The sequence below is a fragment of the Micromys minutus genome, assembly GCF_963924665.1.
Source record: "Micromys minutus genome assembly, chromosome: 16".
In the NCBI taxonomy this organism is placed as follows: domain Eukaryota; kingdom Metazoa; phylum Chordata; class Mammalia; order Rodentia; family Muridae; genus Micromys; species Micromys minutus.
Genome location: NC_137985.1, coordinates 4844738 through 4856193, shown reverse-complemented (window position 1 = coordinate 4856193; position 11456 = coordinate 4844738).

Below are 11456 nucleotides of genomic sequence, written 5' to 3'. Positions count from 1 at the left end.
CGAACCCGTAGTGGCTCTGCTTGGGGATTCGGTGGATGGAGAGATACAGGAGCCTGAACTGCCCCATACATTTGAGGGCCCTGGGGACGTGGGCCCCTCTGTCCGTTTTTTGACTCTCGATTATTTGGGGTAAGCAGTCGTCCTTGCATATCTCTTACAGATCTGCATTTATTAGCCCAATGTCTTCCCTTTCTGCACTTTGGACACATCCCCGGAGTCTTATCCTGTCTGAGCTGAGTTATTTCCTGTCTACATTGTATTTGTACATGTCCCCATTTACCACATTTGTAACAGGTGATTTCTTTCCTTTTTTGGGCAGCCAGACCTGCACTAGAGAGTGGCCCACCTATCTCTCTGCATGCCTTCATCCAGGCCTGTAATCCTTTAGCCTTCCATGGGGTTATGGCGTTTCTACATTCTCTAGTACACTGCTCATATATCAACTGTTCTATCAGAGGCATGGCAGTTTCATGATCCCCAAATATTCTACCTGCTGCTTCCATCATGCGAGCAACAAAGTCCGAAAAAGGTTCGGTAGTTCCTTGTATTATTTTTGTCAGATTTCCTCTGACCTCCCCTCTATTTGGCAGATTTTTCCATGCTTTTACTGCTGTCATATTAATCTGCTCATATACTGGCAAAGGAAAAGCCGTTTGATTGTTGGACCACTGACCCTGCCCTGTTAACATGTCAAAGGTCCAAGCAGCTTGTCCCGCTGCTGCGTTAGCGTGAGCTTGGGTTAGACAATGGTCATGCCAAATAGATTTCCATTCTAAATACTGACCCATTGATAAACAGGCCTTTGTCCCTTGCATCCAATCAGCAGGAGTCATTGCCGTACTTGCTAACCTCTCAATTTGAGACTGTGTATAATTAGCATTAACGCCATACGTTCTCACAGATTCTGCTAACTCTTTTACTTGTTTAAGTTCTAAAGGTTGGTGGAATCTAACATTGTTTGCATCCTCAAACACCAGAAACATTTGTTGTAATTTTCTACGCGTCTTTTCTGAGCAGAAGGAGAACTTACACTCACTTCTGCCTTTATTATGATAAGGCAGTGGCAGTGGCGCACTAGCCGCCATCTTAGCAAGGCTTTCTGGACTATAGCGCTCCTTTTCATATTCAGCGGCAGCTTCTTCTAAATCCTCCTTTTCACTTTCAGAAAGCCCAGACTCCTCAGAACTTTGTCAGCTTGATGAGCTCTAACTCTGCCAGAGGGTAAAGCGGCTTTGCTCCGTGCTTTTCTTCCTCTGGTCCTTTTTGTTCTTTGTGCACTCTCTTTTTTTCTTTTCCCTTTAATGGGTTTTTTTCACGCGCTCCTAATTTCTTTTCTCGATCTGTTTCTGACATGCTCTCCTGGTAATCCGATAGCACCTTTTGTCCCTGTCTAACTTGTACCTCACATTTTTTGTCTTGCATGCAAGCTTTTACCAACTTTCATATTGGCCTTATCCCCGAGGCTAAAGTCCCTTCTTCTGCGGCCCTTTCTATATCGCGCCCCAACTTAGACCAACTTGGTAAATTGAGAGAACCTGTGGTAACAAACCAAGGCGCCATCTTATCTACTTCTTTTATAAAACATCCCAAGTTTGATTCCGAAATCTTCAATCCCCTTTCTTTTAGCAATGCTTCGAGAGCAGATATCATAGCTTTAGATGGTGAATTTCCCATGTCGCTTATTTAGCTACACAAGGACTTACACACGGGGCTAGCGAGTCTATCTACGCTCGTGTTACCAGCTTTTCTATACCAAACAAATACACTCTTTTCCAGGGCAATGACAATTGAGACAATAGCAGATAAGCAGCACAATTACGACCAAGACAGGGAAAGCTAACCCAACCCACAGCGGATCTACACCAAATGGAGGCATACCTCTCAGAGCAATCCGGTACACCTTCCGTGATACTTACGGGACTATTCCCACGTTGTGTAGTTCTGAATCCTCCAGAGTACTGGGGTCTTCGTGTGTGCCTCAGATGTTTCTTGTTCCCAGGATCTCGGCACCAATTGTAGTGATTGCCTATCTTGGCGGCAAGGAAGACGCGCCACAACAGGATCCTTCTACAGGCGTTTATTGCGGGCTTGATTGCAGTAGCGAAAGACCCCGAGCCCAGAAACCAGCCCTCCTTATATATGCTTAGGAGGACTGTGCCGCCACCTGATTGGTGCATTCTGTACGCCCTAATTAGCATACTCAGAGTCACCATGATTCAGCAAAAAACAGGCAGGCGTGCATGTGCACTTAGGTTGTTTATCTCAAAACTGGCCACCCTCCCTTCGGGCTGTGCGCCATCTTGTAATGGCGAATACAGTGGCTTCCCACATTTAGTATACCAGATACACTGAGTTTTCATAAAGCTATGAAACCCAGTGTCCAGGGGACTGTAGATTAGATGACCCAAGTACTTGTGTCTGATGTCTTACTGATTGCCAGGTGACTATGAGGAACAGAGTCTGGCACATGCCCTTCCTAAACTCATAGACTTTGTCCTGGACACCTCCAAAGTGCATGAGTCTAGGTAACCATTTCTCCCTCTTGAGCTTTTACCCATATTTAAAGATTTATTTATTTAATTTTTTTGTGGTACCTCAGATCCACAACCTAAAAAACATGTTCCTTTTTGCTCCAGGGAAGGGAGAGCTTAGCTCTTCAAAGAGAAGGAACACATTCAAATTTCTCTTCCTAGCTACACAAAGAAAAGAGGTGAAATGAAAAGATTGCCTTCTGAAATGGGGTGTGTCTGTACCTGCTACAGCATGCTGGAGAGGAAGATTAGCAAGGGTATGGAAAGAGGAGGGACCAGAGGAGGACAGGTGATGGGGTGAGCAGTGACTCAGGCATGGTCTTTGAATTTGAGCTTCTTTGATTTTCTGTGTAGACCATTTAGTCCAGAGTATCCCCAATTCTATTTTGTACAAAAGGGATTGGAGGAGGGGACTGGGCATTGTCTTCTGGCCTCATGTGTACTTTCTTACCTCCAGTTAAGATGGTTTTGTGATTTTGTTGGGGTTAAAACTGGGTGCCAAGGTCTTTGTTCTCACTTGTGGTTTGCAGAGACTGGTTGTCAGTACTCATCTTTAATAGCTTTTAAATCAGTTATATTTCACTTGTTTTTAAAAGTGGACACAAAAGTAAATGCTAAGATGTCCATTCTGTTCTTGGGGAACCTGAAGCTAAGAAGCCAAATGACTTTAGCACAACAATACAGTAATATGTGACCCTAACCCATGTCAATGAAAGACATGGCTTGGTAGGTCAAAGTGCTTGATGGCACTTTCAGTGTTGTTAGCATTCTGTCTAAGCTCTGCCCACCAGGTTAACAGCAGGTGTGCCTGACTCACTATAGAAGAGGCTGCTCGTCCCCTCTGCTCTCTCTTGTTCTTGCCTTCCTGTTCCTGCTCTGTTCTCTCACCCCTTCCCCTCCCCTCTCCATTCCCTTGCCGCCTCTCTACATGCTCATGGCTAGCCTCTATTTCTCTACTCTTCTCTGCTCTCTCTGCTTTTCTCTGTCTCTTCTCTCAACTCCCCTCCCCATGCCCTAAATAAACTCTTCTACACTATACCATCGTGTGGCTGGTCCCTCAGGTGGAAGGGATGACTCAGCATAGGCCTTCAGAGGCACTCCTTTCCCCCATACCTGACTACACCTCCATCAAACATATCCCTTCTTTCTTTGTCTTTTTTATAAACACAACATTTGATGCTGAGACTTCAATCTGGTTCCTCAGGTGGAAGGGATGCTTCAACATGGGCCCAACGATGCATCCCCTTTTCCCCATACCTGACTACAGCTCCACTAAACATATCCCTTCTTTCTTTGTCTTTTTATATAAACACAACATTTGATGCTGAGACTCAGATTTAGAAATTCCACAGGTTTGTGTCCCCTCTGTTACCACCTAGAGAGCCAATGCTCACTAGCCCAAACTTCGGAGAACCAATAGGTAACCCCTTTCCCCCTCACTGGTCAGAGTAAACATCCCCAAGGTCCCAGGGGAGAGCTCTTGAGCTTGGAGCTACCCCTGTGCTTCCCTTGAGGATGGGACATTCAGTTTTTTACTTTTAGGATATTTTCCCTTGGGTGAGATTTCTCTCTCTCCTCTGAGACAGTTTCTTTCTCACTTATGAGAAATTTCAGTCCTGGGTGAACTGCTCTATCTAGCTCAGGGCACCGGCCCAGAGCTTTGCCTCCAGCCTATCATGTGACAACCTGGTGGTCTGGCCTGGCTGTCAGCCTCTCTGGTTAATAATAACGTCCTCAGGATGCTGGTAGGAATAGTTAATAACCCTGTTCTCACCCATGGGTTGGTCTTCACTGCTTTGTCTTCACTTACTGGAATGCCCTCATCTGTCTCTACATGGCCACTAAACTGGCACTTTAAAACACCTCTTTTGTTAGAGATCCATAGTGTAGACTTCCCGTTCCACGATCCTTCATTCGCTCACTCCCTTGCTTTCTCACTCTATCCCCGTCCTGTCAGCTGAGAACAGCTCTCATTCTCTTGCTATGTGCTCTGCTCCGAGTTCACTGCATGAAAAAGAGGTCTGTCCTTGTCCTTTGTGTCCTGCCAGGGACCCTGTCTGCTGAGACGTTGCTTCCCCCTGTGTGCTTTTCTGTGTGTGCAACCATCCGCCCCTAAACTTGGCTCTCTCTTACTTGCACATGTGCAGTAGCTTTCCCACTCAGTCTCTGTCTGGGACTCTGCTCCTGCACTCTGCCACCAGGGCTGCCACCACCCCTGCTGTAGTCACAGGGAAAAACAGCTTTTGCTCTCCTTCTTGTGCTTCCTGCACTCCGTCTAGACTCTGTTCGCTGACATGCTGCTATCCCATGCACACACCACTCTACTTTTGCTCTCTCTCATGCACACACGCTGACACTTGTGAGCTCTCTCTCCTCCTGGAACTCATGGAGTGAGTGCTAGCCCAGCCATCTGTCCTGGGAATAGTTTATACTGTTGCTAGGAAACAGAATGCTACTTCAGGCACCTCCCTTCCTTCTGCCCACAGAAGATTCTGAAAACACTGGGAAGGGTTTCTGGCTGCTAGGAGGAAGCCCTGCCCTACTTGCTTTTGTCTGAGTTACCCCAACTCCTGCCACAGTTCAGTGGTGCTGTGGCCCCGTGCCTGGGTGCATGGCTAGTGCCTTAACTGTGTATGCACACATCTGTTTCTTACTCTGTGGACGGGCCCAGGTCAGAAACAGAAGGGGCCAACACTCCCAGGCCCATTCCCACATTCCTGTGCCTGCCCACTCAGTTCATGTCCTATGCCTGAACCGGCTTGGACACACTCACTTTCTGTCCCTGTGGTCTCATGCCACTGCTGCCAAGTTTCCTACTCTGGTCTTCACCAACTCTATGCCAAGTGCTTCTCTACTAATGCAAAATGTGTTTTCTAACTATGTGAAACCTGTCAAGAGTTACTCAATGATTAAGATGTTTGTCCCTATCCTGCCTTGGTAAATGATTTTTTGCTACTACTACTAAATTATAGTCTGCTATATTTATATACATTCTCAAATAAATAATTTAACAAACACAAGTTTTCTAACTCAGATTTGACCAATCGATATAGCTCTCAATCTTGTCAGAAGTCTGCTGGTTATTAATATAGTTAAGTTTATAGCAGACATAATCTCCCAGAGCCTAAGAGCTTACTTCCCAAGGACACAGTAATGAACTCAGCTATAAGAGAAACACTGTGGACTAACTGGAGAGTCAAATGTGGGTTATTTCTCATTTCTCACATCATCTATTCCACAGAGAAAAATCCCTGTTCTTCTGGGCTTGAAATTCAGACTGAGACCCAAGTTGCCACCACAGGGACCTGGGAACTGTTCGGACTATAGATGAACTCTGCCATTTTTTAATTAATACATGACCCTAGATTATAATTTACTCTTCCTCAGATTTCTGACTACATTCACAACTAAGGTAACTGTACCTTGACAGCTAGAAAACTGACCTTGCTCCTTACCCTAAGGTAATCCACTCATTAAGAAATTCATTATTTAGCCAAGACTGCCAGATTTCTTAGAGACTTCAAGAGAAATGATAAACTAGTTCAGATGTAAGCTTTCCTAGATGTAACCTGTTAGTTCTTTACCTAAACTCAGTTGCAATTGACTGAATGCTTCATATTTCCTCTTCTAGCTATAATACTTGTCCTAACAGTATTAGAGTTCTTGTACATTTACCTAACCCTAGTTAGCATTCCACTATAGGATCCAGCTGTATAATCACAAATTCAAATGTTAAGCTTTCTTTGATTGTCTTTTGACTAAACTTAAGAGTTTCTTATGTATATTCAGTCTCCTAGACAGAAGGAAAAAGCCCTTCTTGTTCCTTCTCCTCCACAAAAAACGGATCTTAAAGACTATTCATGTTGTTATCTTTTTGTAAACATATAAGCTACACTGAAACCAACTCAGATGACTGCCTGTCATGCACCAAATAGACTCTATCCAGATAAGTATATCTGCTAATAAATAAAATAAGGTTCCCACTTACTACCTATTTCAGAGCATGGGATTTCTCTTGGTTTCAAATATACATCTAAGAAAAAAATTCTTCCTCATAAATGTACTATGTACTTAATGTTATCCTTTATGTAATATATCTATCTATCTATCTATCTATCTATCTATCTATCTATCTATCTATCTGTGTGTGTGTGTGTGTGTGTGTGTGTGTGTGTGTGTTTCAACATCTTGTCAAGTTCAAGTGCTTACTATAGGACAGCTCCAGAGAAGCAGCCCACAGATGCTCCAATCTCCTCTCCTAGACACAGACACTTCTACTGGACCCGATTCTTCTATCTCTCCTCAGATGTTCTCACAAACCCTGGACAGCAAGGAAACAGCCAATTCTCATATGACTGGACCAACATCCCCAAACCCATTTTCCTAGGTTCCCTAGAGACACATCACCACAAAGACAGCAGGAAATAGCTAAAGATCAAGACGACCTTATTTCTGCTTCATTGTCACCTCTTTCTAATTTTTTAATTTTTTAAAATTAAACCAAAATGAGGAGAATATTCACATTTTATCTGAGCTCCACCCCACAGTTACCTGGCAACATCAGGTGTGCCTGATTCTGTATAATAGGGCTTCCCACTCCTTCCACTCTCACTTGCTCTTGCCTTCTTGCTCCCTCTCTGTCCCCTCACCCCTTCTCTCTCCATGTGTTTATTGCCAGCCTCTACTCCTCTACTCTCTCTCTCTTTCTGCCTTTCTCCATGACTACTATCCTCTCAACTCCCCTCCTCAAGCCCTGAATAAACTCTATTCCATACTATACAATTGTGTGGTTCCTCAGGAGGAAGGGATGCCTCAGCATGGGCCTACCAAGGTATCCCCTTCCTCCCATACCTGACTACACATCCACCAAATATATCTCCTTTCTCTATATCTTTTTATAAAAACACAACACATGCTGTGGTCTACACATACCTCTACTCCTCCCTGACAATAAACAAGATGTAATAAAAATAATGAAACAAAAGGGGCCGCTATTAATAGTTGTAGTTTCTACTATGTGTACTGCCCATTACTTTTCTTATTTTAATGCATTTTACATTTCAATTGATATTTTTATTTGTTTTAATTTAGTTTATTTTGTTATAATACTGTGGGTTTTAGGAAACTGATCTGACTTTTATTTTATTTTTTAGTACTGGGGGGGTTGAACCTAAGACATTGTTTATGCATGCTAAACAGGTGTTCTACCTTTGAATCACATACCAATTTCTCATCTTTACCAACTTTTTAAGTGAGCAATTATAATTGTGATAAGTATTTATATTTAAAAAGTTTCCCTATTTTGTTGATTGGAAGTCTCAGTTTTGTTATTTTCTTCATTGAAAAAAGATAAGCTAGAGAGCTAGCTTTTTTTTACAGTGTCAACATAATCCTTATCATAGCTTAGTAAGAGAAAGTACAATAAAAGCTCACTACAGACTAGTTCTAGCAGTGAGAGTAGATGCAAGCATCTTGCTGTGGATTAGCTTTAGAGAGCAGTGGAGATGGAACACACAGCCTTGTCTGAGTTAGCAAACACTCATTAAGCCCACACCCCTTCCCAGGAAACAACTCCTTTGATGTGGTAGAAAAGCATTTATTTTTCACAGAAACACTTAAACATTCTTCATTTGTTTTAATGTTATGAACAAGAATACTATTATGAGATTTATGTCATATTAAAGGTTTAGTTCAATGGAACATGTCAGCAAGACAATGAAGAATGAGCTGGAAGTGTGTTTTGCAAGTGTTATAACCATTTATAAACATAAAGAGAGATGACAAACTCATAGAGTAGTAAGAGAGTTCTATATTATTTGTTTTTAAAGAAATATTTATTTATTATGTATATATTGCTCTTCCTGCATTATGGCTGCATGCCAGAAGAGGACACAAGATCTCATTATAGATGGGAGCCGTCTTCATGTATGGGTGCTGGGAATTGAACTTAGAACCTCTGAGGCATGTCTCCAGTCTTCCATATGATTCTTGATTGCAATTTCAATGCACAAAAATCAGTAGCATTTCTCAACAGCAGCAAACAAAATCAAAGAACACACACACACACACACACACACACAGAAAGAGAGAGCGAGAGAGAGCGAGAGAGAGAGAGAGAGAGAGAGAGAGAGAGAGAGAGAGAGAGAGAGAGACCAAAATCAAGAATCTGAGGAAAGCACACCACCAAAAGAACAACTTATGGCTGTAAGATGTTGAGGGTGAGGTGGTGAGGGTGAGATGGAGATGGTGAGGATGAAGATGGTGAGGGTGGAGATAGTGAGGGTGAAGATGGTAAGGATGTAGCACAGGGACTCTAGAGAACATGACAAACATGCCAAAACTCTACAAAGAGCAAGAAGAGAGCTCACAATAACAATAAAGATGTCCTCTTCATCATAGAAAAGTGGAACTTGTTCTGGTCCCAGGGTAGACATCTGGTGTCTTACAACCACGTGTGATTCTTGCTCCATGGGACCTGACACCTTCTCTGGCCTCCATGGCACCTGATTGGTGTGACCTACACAAACTATACATATAAGAAACAAACACACAAATGAATTAAAAAGTCAAGAACAATAACTCTCTTAATTCACATCTACTTTAACATTGTATGTTAAACACACACACTATGTACTAAAGCACTTGTACAGAGGTCAGAGAAGAACTTTTGGGACTTGGTTTTGTCCTTCAGTTCCAGATATGGGACTCAGGTTATCAGGGTTGGTTACTTGCTGTGCCACCTCTCTGAGCCTTCCAGCAGAGTGCTTTGCCTCCCTCTGTGGTTGTGGAAGAACATACAAATGTTTCTGACTTTCTGAGAGATAAGATAATGGACAAACTTGATCTTTGAGTTTCCACTTTGTTGTGGCTAAGTGTGTCCTAAAATATTAATGAAAAAGTCTAGAAAAAACGAATGTTTAAGTTATTACAATACTTTTCTTTCTTTCTTTCCTTTTTTTACAATGTGACTTTGGCCAGCTTTGAGGTTGAAACCTCGAGGCTGAAGCTGAAGTGAGGCCTTGTTTATTTTTCTTGTTTTAAACTACTTTAATTACATGCAGAAAAATTACATCAGTTCTGAGACAGGGAACAAGCAAGTTAATAATCAAAGATCCTGTAAACATCTTTCCGAAGGCCAGATGTGAAGATCAGGACAAAAAGGGGGTCTCAAAAGACAAAGAGACTGCTGAGCCTACATCCACTGAATCTGCCCTGTCCTGAGCTACATTCCTGGAGCTTTAAATGCAAATGTACTTCCCTGGGTTTCAGTCTTAAGCATTTTTGCTCTGAACTTCAGATGCAAATGTGCTTAATTCTAGCCCTTACATGGCACAGCACAGAAGCCAGTTTCCTGCCTATGATCAGCTTCAAGGTGTCCTGAAAAATTAATATTACTCTGCCACCAACTGATCAGAGGTGCCAAAAATGCTTTCCACATCTCCCCCTTATCAATTATACAAACAAGACTGCATCTTTCTTAGGTTGTCTGACAGAAACACTTCTGTTACCTAAATTTTTTTTGAATCGCATTATTTCTATTAGTATTCCCTATTAATATTCTGAATTAAAATGGAATATAGTATTAATGCAATTCTGGCTCAGGTCGGTAAGGTACTGTTCAGAAGTTGCTCGTCCTTGACTGACAGCCTGTTAATAATTCCAAGTGGGGGGGTCTGTTCTCAGTGTCAAGCCATGCATTTTGGCATCCAGCAGGTTGATGTTGTAAAAGGCAAGCCTTATCACAACAGGCAGGAGTAAAAGTATTCCCAGGACTAGAAAAGCTAGCACAATCAGGCCAAGAAGGAATTTCTTCTGGACCAAGAAGGCCATGAATAAATTTATCAGCAACATCTGCAGCATCGAAGCTTAGTGGGGCAGCAATCTCTAGATTAATAATCTCAATGTGTAAGGCTAAGACATCTAGAGAGGTGTTAGAATGAAAGAGTTAAAGTTTCAAGTTACCCCCACTAACCCTGCCTTGAGGACAAATATGTCTCAAGGCTGAGAACAAAAACCACAGACCACCTGACTCTGAAGTCCTGAGAAAAACTAGTATGAAGGTCAATGTGCCCCCAAAACAGAGTGGTCTGGAGTTGAATCATATCCAAAAGCAGACAGAGTGTGCCAATTTGAATGAACTAATGAAATTGCTATGTGTCTGTTGCTAACTGCTTATGTAATTTTTCCTATTAGTATGTTCCCCTAATTGAGTTTGGGGTTGACTCTGTAGATCCCCCTTTTGGGGACCCCCACTCGAGTCTCAGGACACCCAATGAAACTCGAAAAACTTTCTTGCTGCAAAACCATGAGGCAGTTTACTGATGGAGCTCTGGGCTGACACATATCTCATGCAGGAGACAGAGGTATCGACCCTGAGACTCGAAAGCTGGGGGTTTTTATAGGGAGAAGGTCGGGGGCTGGGAAGAATTAGCGTGAGTACAAAGCTCATCCAACGCTCACTGCAGTCAGGAAGTCAGGCGCCCAAGCCCCACACAATGACCTCTTCACCCTATTCCCCCTATGTGAGAGCATGGACTCTTTTCACGACCCTGGTATCTACATAAGAATTAATTATACTTCGCAGTCCCAGGCACCGTGGTGCTTATACAAGATAAGTTACAGCTTCACTAATGACTGTGAATTCCAGAGCTCCACAATCGATGGTGCCCAGGTGTCCCAAGAAGGCGGTTAAGCCCTAAATCTCCTAGCTAATAACTGACAAGATACTTCTCTCTGTCTGTTCACCCCACATTCCATCTCCTTGTATAAGAGATAGCCTAAACACATCATATTCAGACAACTAAAACTAAGGAAAGTATAGGAAACATTATTTCTCCTTAAAGAGAGAATTCAGCATTGCAGAGACTGTCAGATTGTGGAAGGTCTTAATTATTAAAGACTAAACTATACTATAAAGAAAATACC